The sequence below is a fragment of the Protopterus annectens genome, chromosome 1.part1, assembly GCF_019279795.1.
Source record: "Protopterus annectens isolate FY-2018-M chromosome 1.part1, PAN1.0, whole genome shotgun sequence".
Classification (NCBI taxonomy): domain Eukaryota; kingdom Metazoa; phylum Chordata; order Ceratodontiformes; family Protopteridae; genus Protopterus; species Protopterus annectens.
The window spans coordinates 928,640,345-928,656,823 of record NC_056726.1 but is presented as its reverse complement, the minus strand read 5'-3'; positions in this window follow the sequence as shown (position 1 = coordinate 928,656,823).

Here is a 16,479-nt window from a genome sequence, read left to right as displayed (position 1 = left end):
GAACAGAGCTGCTATTTCCTGTTTTTTTTTTAAACCCGGTGCATAGCATGCACATCTGTTTAGGCAATGTAAACACTGTTAGGCAGCTTCAGACACCCCCCCCCCACTTCCTTAGCTGTGCTTAGCTAAGGGCAAACACAGGCCACAGAACTCCAATAAGCTTCCAGTATGCAAGACACTCCCCCTTATGAGGTCATCTACCTCTTATGCTTATACCATGGTGTTGCTGCACCTACATGGTTGGGTGCAAGCTAACACTGAGGGGAAATCTGTGATTCAGTATACATCCCTTCATTTGCATAAAAACTAACTGCTAATGCATGGTTACAAGACTGACACTCAGCCTTCCCCCTTAGCAACCATTATTCCATGGTATTGTTGTCTTATGCATGTCATTGACTATTATGGCAGAATTCTGATTTTGGTTTAAAAGCTTATTTCCAACTTTTTTTCTTATTTTCGGGCCTATCCCATTTGCGCACCGCTTAAACGTCCGAAATCGGACAAAAAAAATAAGTTATTTTTTAGAATTTTGCAACAATTTATCATGCCAGTGGCTATATATTTGGCCATTGACATGCCTACTACATTGAATACATGCTTCTTTGGAGCTCTCATGCCTCCATTTTGTAATTTGCAGAAATGTATTCAGTTAGTAGCTGAATACATTTCTGCAGGTTACACTATTCCTACACAGATGCCTGCCTGCCTTCTGGATCACTAATTCACCTCATTTGCATGTTTTTCACCTGCATATGGGGTAATCAGCATACAGGAGCTGTGTCCATGCAGGAATAATGTAGGAGCACTTGTGCATGTTCTGGGAGCTCGTTCCTGGATCGCTCATCGGCCATATTGCGTGCAGCAGCTCTTGCACTATTCCTGCACACTGTGCAGAGCTTGCTAAATCCTGGGGCTTATTTACTCATAACACAGAGTTTCTTAATTAAGAGGAATCTTGACCAATGGATGGGAGATCGCAGATACACCCCAGGGGTTACCTCAGTGTCACTGCTCGACAGAGGCACAGCTAAATAATGGGCATAGTTTCTCCAAACTAAGGGGTGGCGTAAGCCACAAAACTATGGCTAGGCTTATAAATGCCCTCGGGCAGATAGCCTAGTATGAACCTATGAACCTATGCACCTATAATATAAATACCTCAAGCATTAAGAATGGTCTGAGCATATCTTCAATATGATCTTAAAACTTTGTTGATGTGCTGAGTCAGAATAATTTCCAAAATTCATATAACCCAGGTAGTGTTCCAAAGTCATAAGCCTTTATTCATCACAGACAACTGCAAAGCACTGAGATTTTTTCTGAACTGTAAATAACTTAGTTTTTATGCACATTGATACATATGGATGGATTCTTATTAGGCTCCAGCGAGAACCCCTGCATTACCAGGCTATAACTCATACCACACCTTTCGGCCACCTATCCTGGACTGAAACACTAAAGGAAGAGGCGTGTCCATATTCATTAAGGATATCCACACCTCCAGGCTAGTTGCTCAATATAATGAATCCAAAATCATCCAAGTGCAACTAACACTGGGAAAGACTGCAATCCAGGTTGTAGCTTGTTACAGATTCCCCACTGTGCCCCAGGATGCCCACTCCACATTTCTTGATATAACGGGCAATATTAAGGTACGTCCCAATACCCTAATAATGGGTGATTTCAACTACCCCACCATCAGCTGGTAAAACTACTCATGTACTAAGTCATTTGCTCAACGCTTTCTGGAATTCATAAATTCCAATGCCCTGGATCAGCTTGTCCATACCCCCACCAGGGGCAGCAATATCCTGGACCTGATCATTACCAATATGGGCAACCAATGTTCCATGACAGAGGTCAACTCCTCACTAGTCAGATCCGACCACAAGCTAATCAACCTTGACATCAATATCCTGCCCCCACCCTCCATTAAGGAAACCACTGTAAAAAACTTCTCTAAAGCCAACTTCATGCTTCTTAAGACAGAAGTGGCAAGCTTCATAACACCCATACAGATGGAAAATAGAGGTTGTTGTTGTCTTTCAGCTTTTCCCTGTTAGGGGTCGCCACAGCGGAACTCAGGTCCGCTAATGATTGGCAGTAGATTTTCACAAATGCCAAGGTGCCAGCTTGACATTCAACCTTCAGCGAAGGCACGCCCATTTACGCATGTCTTTCGAATGCCCACCAAACCGTGGGGAGGACATGTAGACTCCACACAGAAGGCACTCCCCACATTCCAGCCGAGAATCGAACGGGAGAACCTCTTGCTGTGAGGCAACAATGCTACCGCTGCACCACCGCGGCATAGATGGAAAATAGAGGTACGGCTGTTGAATCCTATACAAATTCACTTTTTTAAGCACATACACAAGTTCATGGATCATGCCATTCCCAACAGAACCAAGATGCTATCCTCCAAAAAACGGAAGCCAATCTGGTGGTCCCCTGCCATAAACAAACTCTACAACAGAAGGAAGAAACTGTTGCAAAAAGAGTAAAATCCCCTGATTGCAGGAACTCCCTAGTCAGCCTCAGTAAAAATCTGAGATCCCTCATAAAATCCTCCAAAGCTAGTTATGAAAATAAAATTGCCACTGATTCTAAAGACAACCACAAAGCATTCTACAGCTACGTCAAGAATCTCAATCACAACATTCAGATCTTCTCTGAGCTACAGCACAATGGCACAAGATATACAGAACCAACTGATATTGCCAACATCCTGGCAGATAGTTTCAGTGCAAAAGGGCCCAGCACTATACTGGAAGAATGTAAAGCCCCTGTAATCACAGCTGCACAAGTAAAGATGGCACACTCCAAAGCCAAGAACACAGCATCCATGGGACTTGACAACATCGCAGGCTGCATTCTGCACAAACTACAGAACAAACTGGCAACCCACCTGGCAAGTACCATGTTCATTCATAGCCTCACTTCAGGCATTGTGCCTACTGAATGATGCACAGCAATGGTTATCCCATTTCACAAAGGGGGTGCCACCATGGACCCCGGGAACTACCGCCCCATTAGCCTGACAAGCCTGGTCTGCAAGGCCATGGAACGTATCATCTTGGAGCATATAAACAAGGGCATAGGTAACCTCCAAACTCTGGACCCCACTCAGTTTGGGTTTGTATAAGGTAGGTCATGTCTCCTAAACCTGACTGACTTCTTTGAAGCAGTCACCAGAGCCATGGATGAGGGTAAGGTGGTGCACACAGCCTATCTTGACCTCACCAAGGCTTTCGACATCATCCCCCACTCTTGAATTATAGATAAATTCACTAAACTGGGCATAAATCCCTATGTCACAAGATGGCTGGTTAACTGGCTCACTGACAGAACCCACACAGTGAAAGTAGCTGACTCCAAATCCAACTTCAGACCAGTGACAAGGGGAGTACCACAGGGCTCAGTCCTGGGTCCTCTCCGGTTTGGCATCTACTTCTCAGAAGTCCGGGCTAATACAGCAGGTCTTTGGCTAATGAAGTTCACAGATGACTGCGAACTAGGTGCCATAAAAGAATCACCTAATGATGTGGACATTCTACAAATCCGCCTCACTGAGGCTGATGCTTGGTGTCAAAGTCATGGTCTCAAGCTCAATGGCAAGAAGTGCATTGTCATCCCCTTTAGGAAAAACATTGTACCCATGAACTACCACATAGGTGGTAGCCTACTAAACACTGAAAGTGTGATAAGAGACCTTGGGACACAGGTGGACAGTAGTCTCTCCTTTGATAATCACATTGCCACAGTAGTCAGGAAATCCTTCTATGGGGCACACCTCATCACAAAGGAGTTCACCTCCACAAAAAAAGAGGTCATTGTTCCTCTCTACTCATCCCTCATCAGACCCATTATAGAGTACAATGCCCCATTTGGCATGTACCTCACAAAAAATCTACAAAAACTAGAAAGGCCACAGAAATACCTCACTAAGAGGATTACCATCCTCAAACAGATGCCATACGTTGACCATCTCAAAAAACTCCAGCTCTACTCCATCGCTTATCCCCTACGCAGAAACGACCTCTGCCTAACATACAAAGCCATATCAAACCCAGATCTGTTGAACATGCTACACTTAAAGAACCCCAATCCCTCTGAGCCACACGCTCCAGGGACCTAAACATTGCCACCACAATAAACAGAACATGCTGGAAGGATAGATTCTTGTCCAGAGACTTCCAATGCTCTGGAACAGACTACCCATTAATTTCAAGCAAAGATCCTCATTAGCCCTCTTTAAAGAAAAATTTGACAATTGGATGGGAAAGAAGAAATTCACCCCGGGGACCACTTCTGTGGCTCTGTTAAACAGGGGCACAGGAAAATAACTTTCTTGGGTGGTGAAAGCCAGGGAACTTTTTTGATTAGGCTTATATAGGCCACAAGGTTGATAGCCTAGTACCTACCTATAAACTTATGAACCTATTAGATATTAGATATTATTACACAGATATATATTTATATTTGCAGTGCCCTAATTAGATAATCTTTATGGTTAGATAGCTATGTGCATTTTTCTTGTATTTATCTAGTTATCTCTTTTAACTTATCTACCTATGTATATGATTTTAGTTCTTTTCATAGACCTGATAAAGACTTTATTGCATTAGTTAGTCCAAAGCAATTTTAGTTAAAGTCAGTCTTTTTATATGTTTGTTATGCTTTTCTTTATACCTGATTTTGGAATATGGATTGCAAATAGATATGTAGTGGTTTCATTAACTAGTGTTTAGTTTGATCTAACCAGTAGTGGTGTGTGTAGGGGAGTATTTGCTTTTCTTAAATGCACTTTTCCAGCCCTGTTTGGGTCAATTTCATAATGTCAACCCACAGTTTATCGAATGTCGAGATGAAAACGTCATAAGTTTACAAGCTCAAACTCCCAAAATATCATATTTCTTCTCTGGGAAAGTAACCACTTGGCTACCATGGTGAACTCTGCCCTTTCTCCACTGTAGTGGGATATCAGAGTTGGTATATTTAAGTAGGGATGGTGTGGGGACAAAGCCCCCCACTTCCGTGGGTGTAATTTGCTACTGTTTGTGATTTTAATGTTGGTGGCCAAGTGGTTACTTTCCCAAAGAGGAAATACAATGTTCCGGGAGTTAGTGCTTGTAAACTTATAATGTTTTCATCTCAATGTTTTGAAAGTTGATGAACTGCGGGTCAACTTTATGAAGGGGAACCCCCCCTGCTTATATTGTTTGCCTGCAATAGGCTGGTTTAAAATTGAACAATACATTTAGTCTCCATGCTTACTTCTAAGTGCATAAAAGCTGATATGTTTGACATTGTAAAATATTTCTGATTTTTTTTTTTATTTTGTTTCTGAGGATTGCTTGTCTGTGATAAATAAAGGCTTGTTGATAGCTGATCATTTTAAAAGCATCCTATCAGACAAAGACACTACAAATGTTTAACAAATCAGGCTATCTTTAGCAGTGAAACATGTGACAAGAATGGTATGTTAGGATTAGTGGTAACTGAAATTAATGAGAAATACTATACCCTTATACATACCTATTGGATCCCTGGGATTGGTTCTAGATCAGTTAAGAAATACTTAGATATTATAACACTATACTCTAAAGGAGAAATATTGATAGCTGGTGATTTTAACTGCATCCTATCAGACAAAGACACTACAAATGTTTAACAAATCAGGCTATCTTCAGCAGTGAAACATTTAAATAATTATATTAATACAATTTATATGAGAGATATATCAAATTTAAAACTAGATCATTCTTTTCTTTACACACTATTTTTCAACATTTGGAACTCAAACCAATACTGATAAAGTAATGTTATCCAATGCATTATACTCCAAAATAAAGGTGGTACTAATAGTTTCATGTTTCTTACCTGACCACAATTGTATTATATTTAAATTAACTTTATGTCCAAGCAATTTAATTTCTTGCCAAAGACTCTTGGTGCATATAACTAAAATAAAAGGCTTTCATGAATGTTTATTAAGAGATGAATCAATTTATGGAATTTAACAATAATGGAGAGGTCACTGTTGTCATACTATGGGACACGGTAAAAGCTTACTCATATGGTAAAGTAAAGTAAAGAACTGGTATATTTGTAAAAGAAAGGATTGTGATAAATACTTAAATGCTCTCCAATCTGAAATTGATAAATTAAAAGAAATCCTTAAATCCAGAGATAAAGCTGCAAGCACACAGTTGAAAAATCTAAATCAGAAATACCGAGAAATCTTACATCATAAGATTTCCATCAAGCTAGAAAAAATTATATGGCAGTTGCATTCAATAAACCCCAAGAGCCTTCATAGAATAGCTATTAGATAAAAAACATGAATAAAATAAACATATCAAGGAAATTGTTTATAAAGGAGGGGAAAAACTTAAAGCTATGGATCTGAAATAGATATTAAAATGTTTTAGCACATATTATGAAGAAATTAATAAAACAAAGTGAAATCTGAGTAGCAACAACTTATTGGATATTTAAAAAAAAACATACATAATAAACTATGAAAAGAACAGAAAAGCAAGATTGATGTCTTTTTTCCTTTAAGGAATTAAAAGATCAAATTAAAAATCTTAAAGCAGCAGGTATGTAGGGAATACTTCCTGAGCTATATAAACTTTTACCTGATAGTATTTCAAAACATTTATTAAATGCTTTTGAAGAAGTTAAGAGTATATCTAATAGTCCCTCAGCATGGAGACATTCTCTTATTACACCCATTTTAAAATTAGACAAGGACCCTGATCTATGTTCTTCTTATCGACCTATATCACTTTTAAATATAGACTACAAGATTTTCATGTCTATAGTAGCAAAAAGATTAAATCAAATGCTCATTGGTTTAGTAAATGAAGATCACACTGAGCTTATAGTAGATAGGATAAAGAGTCTTTTCTTTGATTGATATGGCAAACAAAAATAAAAAAGCGTTATCCATAATAAGCTTAGATATGGATAAAGCTTTTGACTCTGTGAATTGGGCATACTTCGTACTGCAAAAAAGGAAGGGAACAGACTCTGACCACGAGTAACAGGCTCCTTCACCTACAATCCACAAGCGTCAAGCAGTCAGTCAGCAAACCAAGGTCCGACAGTAAGCTGCACTGGTATTTAAAACAGGCTCCAACCACGAGCGACAGGCTCCTTCACCCAAGCAGTCAGTCAGCAAGCCAAAGTCCGACAATAAGCTGCACTGATGTTTAAAACAAATTTTATTCACAAACAAGTACCGTGAAACGCTCAAAGCATTTTTCGTTTGAACTAGTGTCCAAACTTCTTCAGACAACAGCTGGCTTTCGCGCCAGTACTCATTTAAATATTGCACATTAATGATGTCACTTTAAACCTTAAAAGGGCAACCATACTTAGTTTCGATCTATTTAAAATCTATATAAATCAATCTTATTTATTTTATTTACAAACAACTCATCTATAAAATGTAAATATAAATATAAAAACCTATTCTAACATGTGTCAGTTTGTAACTTCCTAAGCCTTTTAATCCACTTAATGTTCTCTACCTATCTCATTAGTAAGCCCTGTTACAAATACTGAATTGTATTATAAAATATCAAGTAAAACCTAAGTTGTTTTAAAAATTGTATATATGTACATGTGTATATTAGGTTATCAAAAATTATTTGTTTTAAACACATTTTGATCATTGTGTGGTGTTTGTGTGGTAATGTATACCGTGTTTTTTACTGTAATGTCCATGTCTTAACCTATCATAAACTATCCTAAAATCTACTGAAATCTTGGACAGGGGGGCCAAACATTATAAGTGATGTTAAATAGCAACAAGTTCCCATAATGAGAACTTTTTTTGCCACCACAGATACTGGGTTGTTTGTGAAATCTTGTTGTACTTTACATTGCTAAAAAATCCTGCAAATTATCTACTTAATACTACTACTGTCTGTTGACTAGTGTATAGTTTTCCATGTCTTCAGATGGTTATTTTACTAAACCTCTTAATCTGTTGTGACCCTGAGGTTATTAATACTGTCCTAGTTTTTATTTGATACAATATTGCGTTTACCTGAGTAAACTTTTTAGTTTTAATATACATGCGATTGAACAAATTTCGTTCAACCCTGGGTCCCTACAAGATGTTAAACGGAGTTGCCATTCCAATTCTTTCTTTTCAAGGTGCAACCTCAACATGTTCTCATTTGCTAAGTACAGAGGATCTCCCTGTACTTGGTCTATGATCATAAATTTGAATGTGTGTCCAATGTTGGCGTTACAGTGTCTTGCTAGGGCGTTTTCTTCTTTGTTTTTCCTTATGGCATAAGTATGTTCATAAATTCGATCCCTAAGACGCCTGTCCGTTTTCCCCACGTAAAATGCAAGACACTTGTCACACTGGGCCAAATACACTACTCTTTTGCTGTTACAAGTGTAATTACCCTTTACAGAGTATGTTCCTTTATTAATACTAAATGTACTACCAGGCATTATATAACTGCAATACCTACATGAACCACACTTCCTAGTACCATTCTTTCCTTTAGGAATTTGTGGTTTACTTTATATCAGTTGTTTCAAGTTTTTTCCTTTTCTATATATAATAACGGGTCCATCCTTTGTGATGTTTTCTAATTCCCTATCTAATGACAAACTAGACCAATATTTTTTGACTGTGTAACAAATCTGACTTGCTTCTAAACAATATGTAAAGATAAATGCAGTATTGTACTTTTTGTTGTTGTTGTTGTTATTGTTTTCTCCTACTGTTACAACCTCCATTCCTAATCCAGAGTGGTCTTCTGTGTCAGTCTCTACCAGTTCTAAATAGTCACCTCCAATCACATCTTGCTGTTGACATCCGCATGTTAAAATTGCTTTGTAAATACCTCTCTCCCTTTTTCCAATAACTTCCTTAAATATCCCCTCCAAAAAACTTTTAGGGTAACCTCTGTGTGAAAACATTAAATGTAGGTTATCACATTCCCTTTCAAAATCATGATCTAAGGTGATCATCCGTGCCGCCCTTACAAGTTGCCCCTTCACCACAGATTTCTTTTGGTGAAGGGGGTGTTGACTAGAAAAATGAAGGTATGTATTTGAATACGTTTCCTTTCTGTGTATTTTTGATACACAGCCATGTGGGGTTTTAGTTAACTCAATATCCAAAAAGTTTACCCTCATTTTATTAAAATTCATCGTGAACTTAAGGAAAGTTGTAGTAGCTGTGAGTTGGTCAACCAACTCTGTTGCTTCTTTTTCCTCTCCTTTTATTAAGATGAAAATATCATCTAAAAACCTCTTATACATGCAAATATTGGAACTCCAAGGTTGGTTAAGTACGTACATACTTTCCCATTGTGCTAGTACCAGGTTTGCAAAACTACCACCCACTGGGGACCCCATTGCTACACCGGACTTTTGTACAAACAGCTTGTCTTCAAATGAAACAAAATTGTTTTTTAGTATACAATCCAATAGTTTTTCTACTATCCTCTGTTCATTTTGTGTAGCTCCTTTTAACTGAATAAACTCCACTACCCATTTGATTCCCAGATCTTGTGGTATACAAGTGTACAAATCACAAATATCTATGGTCAAAAAATTAAGTGATGGATCAAATGGTGTGTTCTGCAAGTACTCCAAAAAAGACCAGGAATCTTTTAATATTTGTTCTTGGGTTCCCACATATTTCTTCAACAATGCGTCTACATATCTGGCGCAAGGGTATGTTAAGGATTGTCTTGCGTCTACCAGGGTGCGAAAAGGTGGGTTACTCAAGTTTTTGTGGAGTTTAGGGATTCCGAAAATTTTCGGAATCCTTGGAGCTGGGATGTTTAAATAATGGTTTTGTTCTACACTGATTAGTCCTTCAAGTATAAGTCATTTATTATTGATCTTACATTATGATAAGCTTGATTTAGTTTGTTTCTACTTGAATTTTCATAAGTGTCCTTCTCTAATAACATTTGTATTGAGCTAGAGTAGTCTACATTGTATACTACAGCAAGGCCTCCACCTTTGTCGGGTTTCATCAGCCTTATTGGTAAACTTCTAAGAGAGAGTAGTAAACTATCCTCTTCTCTCGTGATGTTAGTGTTTTGATTCTTTTTATGTCTCCTTACTATGTTCCTGAACTCATTTTCACATAAATGTTCATACATACACAGTAGGACATTCTGTGGAGGATTGAAACTACTAGCCACGTGTAAATCGTTCATAGTGTTACTATTGGTATTACCAAACATCATGTTCAAATTCAATTTCCGCATAAATAACTTAAAGTCAATGAGAAGTTCTACTATATTGCAACCTTTCGTTGGTACAAAGGTCAAACCCTTAGCAAAAAGTTCAACTAAGTTTTCATCAATGTGACATCCAGTGTAGTTGTATATTGAAAAGTCCCCAGTTTTATTTGTTAAAGTTTCACATAGTGTCAATCCCACTGTTTGTTCATACTCCTTGTGTTGTACTGTCTCCTCTGTCCGTTCTCTGATTGTAGTCTCCAAGTTGCCCCCCTCCCCCCTCTGTAGTTTTTTTGTTGTTGTCGTTGGGGCTGTTGGTGGTGTTCTCCTGCATCCCAGTCTGTATTGTCCCCTCTGTTGAAGACTCCTTCTTGGACATGTTCGTCCTCTGTTGCACAATTACTTTCACCAACCTCAAATTCCAAGTCCAAATTTTGCACATACTCGACTTGGTTTTGATCGTTGTCTTTTAAGTTACGTCTTCCTGAGTCATAGGGTCTATTGAATTGAGAGTAGTTCTTTGGTTTCCCATTTTTATTTTTGTTTTGTGTGCTTGATGGTTTTGGAAAAGCAACCCCCTCCCTGTAAGCTTTCAAGTCTCTGTTAAGTTTTTTAATTTTAACAGTTTTCAATTTTGCCATTTGTTGTGCAATACTTGAAAGTGTTCTGTCAAGCTCATATTCATATCTATGGAAATTAAGGTCGTTTTTAATGTCCTTTTCTAAGTCAACAGTTTCTTTTGTCAGTACATCCAAGTTTATTTGATAATGTTTGGTCATGCATTTCAAGATTTCTAATCCATGTTTGTTGTATAGCCCTGTTAACTCATTGAAAAAGTCTGACCCGAATTCCAGTCCGTTCGGGTAAGAAAATAGTCTAAGACCCTTTGGCACTATGTTTTCTTTGATGCATTTGTTTAAGTAATTTAATTCTAATTGTGCCTTTTTTAGTTTAAATAATTTCACATCAAACATTTTTAGTTTTTCTGTTAAACTGGATGTACTTACTGTGTTGTTCTCATCTATATCATCGTTGTATTCACCATCAAAGGTCAGTTCATTGCAAAGCCAGTTTCCTGTGTCAAAATGGTCATCATGTTTTCTCCTATTTCCCTTGCTGCATTCCCCTAGTTGTTCGTTGTGAAACAGTGTCCGATTTTCTTTTGCTGTTCCATCTCCCTGTCCCAAAGTATTAAAAATACTATACCCTTATACATACCTATTGGATCCCTGGGATTGGTTCTAGATCAGTTAAGAAATACTTAGATATTATAACACTATACTCTAAAGGAGAAATATTGATAGCTGGTGATTTTAACTGCATCCTATCAGACAAAGACACTACAAATGTTTAACAAATCAGGCTATCTTCAGCAGTGAAACATTTAAATAATTATATTAATACAATTTATATGAGAGATATATCAAATTTAAAACTAGATCATTCTTTTCTTTACACACTATTTTTCTACATTTGGAACTCAAACCAATACTGATAAAGTAATGTTATCCAATGCATTATACTCCAAAATAAAGGTGGTACTAATAGTTTCATGTTTCTTACCTGACCACAATTGTATTATATTTAAATTAACTTTATGTCCAAGCAATTTAATTTCTTGCCAAAGACTCTTGGTGCATATAACTAAAATAAAAGGCTTTCATGAATGTTTATTAAGAGATGAATCAATTTATGGAATTTAACAATAATGGAGAGGTCACTGTTGTCATACTATGGGACACAGTAAAAGCTTACTCATATGGTAAAGTAAAGTAAAGAACTGGTATATTTGTAAAAGAAAGGATTGTGATAAATACTTAAATGCTCTCCAATCTGAAATTGATAAATTAAAAGAAATCCTTAAATCCAGAGATAAAGCTGCAAGCACACAGTTGAAAAATCTAAATCAGAAATACCGAGAAATCTTACATCATAAGATTTCCATCAAGCTAGAAAAAATTATATGGCAGTTGCATTCAATAAACCCCAAGAGCCTTCATAGAATAGCTATTAGATAAAAAACATGAATAAAATAAACATATCAAGGAAATTGTTTATAAAGGAGGGGAAAAACTTAAAGCTATGGATCTGAAATAGATATTAAAATGTTTTAGCACATATTATGAAGAAATTAATAAAACAAAGTGAAATCTGAGTAGCAACAACTTATTGGATATTTAAAAAAAAAACATACATAATAAACTATGAAAAGAACAGAAAAGCAAGATTGATGTCTTTTTTCCTTTAAGGAATTAAAAGATCAAATTAAAAATCTTAAAGCAGCAGGTATGTAGGGAATACTTCCTGAGCTATATAAACTTTTACCTGATAGTATTTCAAAACATTTATTAAATGCTTTTGAAGAAGTTAAGAGTATATCTAATAGTCCCTCAGCATGGAGACATTCTCTTATTACACCCATTTTAAAATTAGACAAGGACCCTGATCTATGTTCTTCTTATCGACCTATATCACTTTTAAATATAGACTACAAGATTTTCATGTCTATAGTAGCAAAAAGATTAAATCAAATGCTCATTGGTTTAGTAAATGAAGATCACACTGAGCTTATAGTAGATAGGATAAAGAGTCTTTTCTTTGATTGATATGGCAAACAAAAATAAAAAAGAGTTATCCATAATAAGCTTAGATATGGATAAAGCTTTTGACTCTGTGAATTGGGCATACTTGTTGAGAATATTAATGAATATAACTTTTCCACTGGATTCATAAAGTTAATTAAAAAGCTTTATGATAACTCAATTTCTTTTATCAAAACAGGCTCTTTTACATCTAGTCCCTTTGATATCTTAAAAGGTACCAAACAGGGGTGCCTTTATCCCCTTTGCTATTTGCACTTATCATACAGCAGTTGCTAACTATATAAGATCTAACATAAACATTAAAGGTTTTAAAATAAATGAAAATTTTTCTTCTAAAATTCAACTTTTTGCTGATGACATTCTACTCACTAGTGGTAATACTGAATTCTTGTTGGATCATATAGCTAGCTCTGGACTATTTTGAAAATATTTCAGGTCTGAAATTTAATCACAATAAAACAAAAACATTGTTTATAAATAAAGGCATAATCACTAAATTAAACTCTTACAAAAATGTGGCTGGGACAATTTACAATTAAAATACTTAGGAATTACTATTGAGACTAATAAAAAATCAGTTTCCGTTAACTACCAATACCTAATTGATACACTATCCAAATTAATAGACAATTGAAATAAATAATTTTATTTTGCATTTGAGGATAGACTTACATTGATGAAAATGATAATCTTACCAAAATTCTTTTTCTTTAGTCAATCATTAATTCTTCCCCTTAAAAAAAAGTTGAAAAAATAACCTCTATTTTACTGAAGTTCTTATAGTATACTAAAAATGCTACAATCTCATTAGACTGGCACATCAAAACCTGGGAGTAGGGAGGCATTGGTTTCCCCTGTATTGACTTATATTTTAAATCTGTAATTATTAAAGTAACACTCCAGTGGCTTGACTCCTTTTATGCTTCATGTTGGAAATCAAAATATGAAAATATACTAATAGATAATAACAAATCTATAATTGAAACTTATACAAATTTAGATTTCAATACCTTTTGGGTTTTAAAAGACTATCACCTGTATTCAATAAACTCTGTGTAGGAATAGTGGTATTCCTGCACTGAGTATATCATGTCCATGTAGCATTATCATTAACAGCAGCGATCATTCCATATTCATGAAGGTGCGCTACTGCTAAGGCTACACGGACATGAAGACTACTGAATGTAGGGGGCATGTTTAAGTAGTACACACACACTTAACATGCCCCCAGCACTCAGAAAGTGCCATGCAGCACTTTTTAAATGCATTTCAGTGTCTACAGACACTGAAAATAAATAAAATAGATATTTCAGTGCCTGTGGACACTGAAATAGCTAGTAGACCAGTAAATAAATGCAGGGGGTGTGAGACAGGTTCTGTCACACACACCCTGCATTGTCAAAGTGCCTTATGGCACTTTGCAAGTGCTTTCTTTGTCTGTGGACACTGAAAGCAGGAAATCTGGACAGGTACTGTCACAGACCCCCTGCATTGTCAAAGTTCCATAAGGCACCTTACCTGTCAACTGCACAGATTTTCACAGAATGTCCAGAGTGTTGCCTAACATATTTGGTCAGCCAGCCCCATACCTCTCAACTGCACAGATCTTCACTGAATGTCCATAGTTTTGCCTCACATATTTGGTCAGCCCCATACCTCTTAACTGCACAGATCTTTGCTGAATGTCAAGCATTTTCTCTCATATTTTTGTTCTGTCCCCCATACAAAATGAGTATCAGATGTCATACCCTTCAGAAAATCCATGCCAATGTAGACTGCTAATTCACAAACTGTTAAATATAGCTCTTATAAACTGAGAACGTTGATAGAATGACAGATTGTGCATTAACAAATGTGAAATGTTAGAATTGTGTATATATCTAATTAAAGTGGTTATATAATTAACTTTTTTAAATATAAGTGAAATTTAAGAGTAGCTGAGCATGTTTGCACTCCAGGTTGTAAGAACTAAATACAAAATGATATGCACAATATTCAGTGATGAAATAGTGTAGCAGTTAGTGCATTGGCTTGCCCTGCAGGAATTCACGGTTCAAGTACCAAGGTAGTCCATTCCTTTTGTAAATGTGAAAGCATTGTTAAATTAATGTTATTCTTATTTTATCACAACGATGTAGGACTTGATATTTATCTGTTCCAGAATTGCAGTATCAGTAAATTTATGATGTGAACTGTTCTATCACCCTTTTTTATTTTCCTTTTTGTTTTTTAAATTAAGGCATGTCAAGCTGGATTAAGCACCTTTAGGGCTAAGCGGCTTTTAACATCACTTAGTGTAGCACAAACCCACTTACAACTGCTTAAAACTGCTCTAATTCCTATCTCCCCAGCAGCCATTGTTCTGCCTAGCAACAAAATGATCAGCTTTGCCAAATTTTGAACACAAAACCCTGTACACTGCAGTCAGAAAAAAACTGCCACTACACCCTAGCTGTGAGGGTTAGTACTGTTTCAGTAAATATATCACACATAATGGTCTACTAACATTAGGGAAAAACAACTATAGACTCCATAATGCTTTGCCATACACACAGACACACATATAATAGTTATAGGTTTATGGGTTCATAGGTTGGTACTAGGCTATTGGCCCTAGGCCCTATACAAGCCTAGCCATAACAATTCCCTGGATATTTCTTTCCACAATATTTACTTCCCAGGACCTCATCTAGCAGGGTGACTGACATGATCCCTGGGGTGAATTTCCTATCTCTCTTCCAATCATCAAGGTTCCTTTTGAAGAGGGCCAAGGAGGCACTCTGGTTGACATGTATGGGCAGTCTATTCCAGAGTATGGGGAGTCTCTGGGTCAGGAACCTATCACTTCTGCATGTTTTGTTCATTGTGATGACAAGGCTTAGATCCCTGGAGGGTGTGGCTCTGAGGGATTGGGATTTTTTTAAGTGGAGCATGTCCAACAGCTCAGGATTTGACATGGCCTTGTATGCTCAGAATTAGTCCAAAATGACAAAAAATACACCGAACCCACAGACATTGCCAACATCCTAGCTGACAGGTTCAGAGCAAATTTCTCCCCCCCTCCCCACCAAAAGGGCAAATAGCTATCCCAGCAGAGTGCTGCCCCCCTGACATCTCAGATGCTCAGGTAAGAGCCGCCCTCTCCAAAGCAAAAAACACAGCATCAATGGGACCAGACGGTGTCCCAGGCTCCGTCCTACATGAACTCCAAGAAGAGCTAAACCCAAACATAAAACTACTGTTCAGTCTCAGCCTTACTACAGAATATGTACTCAAAGAGTGGCGTACAGCAACAGTGGTCCCTCTCCACAAAGATGGTGCCTCAACGGATCTTGGAAACCATTGCCTCATAAGCCTGACTAGCTTGGTCTGCAAAGCTATGGAAAGGATCATCATGGACCTCATAAATAAAGATATTGGGGACCTACAAACACTGGATCCTACCCAGTTCAGCTTTGTTAAGGGTAGATCCTGCCTCTTAAACCTGGTCAATTTCTTTGAAACAGTCAACAAGGCCATTGACGAGGGGAAGGTGGTCCACACATCCTACCTGGACCTTGCAAAAGCCTTTGATACAATACCCCACTCGGGCATTATAGATAAGCTCACCAACTTAAGTATAAACCCCTATGTCACTA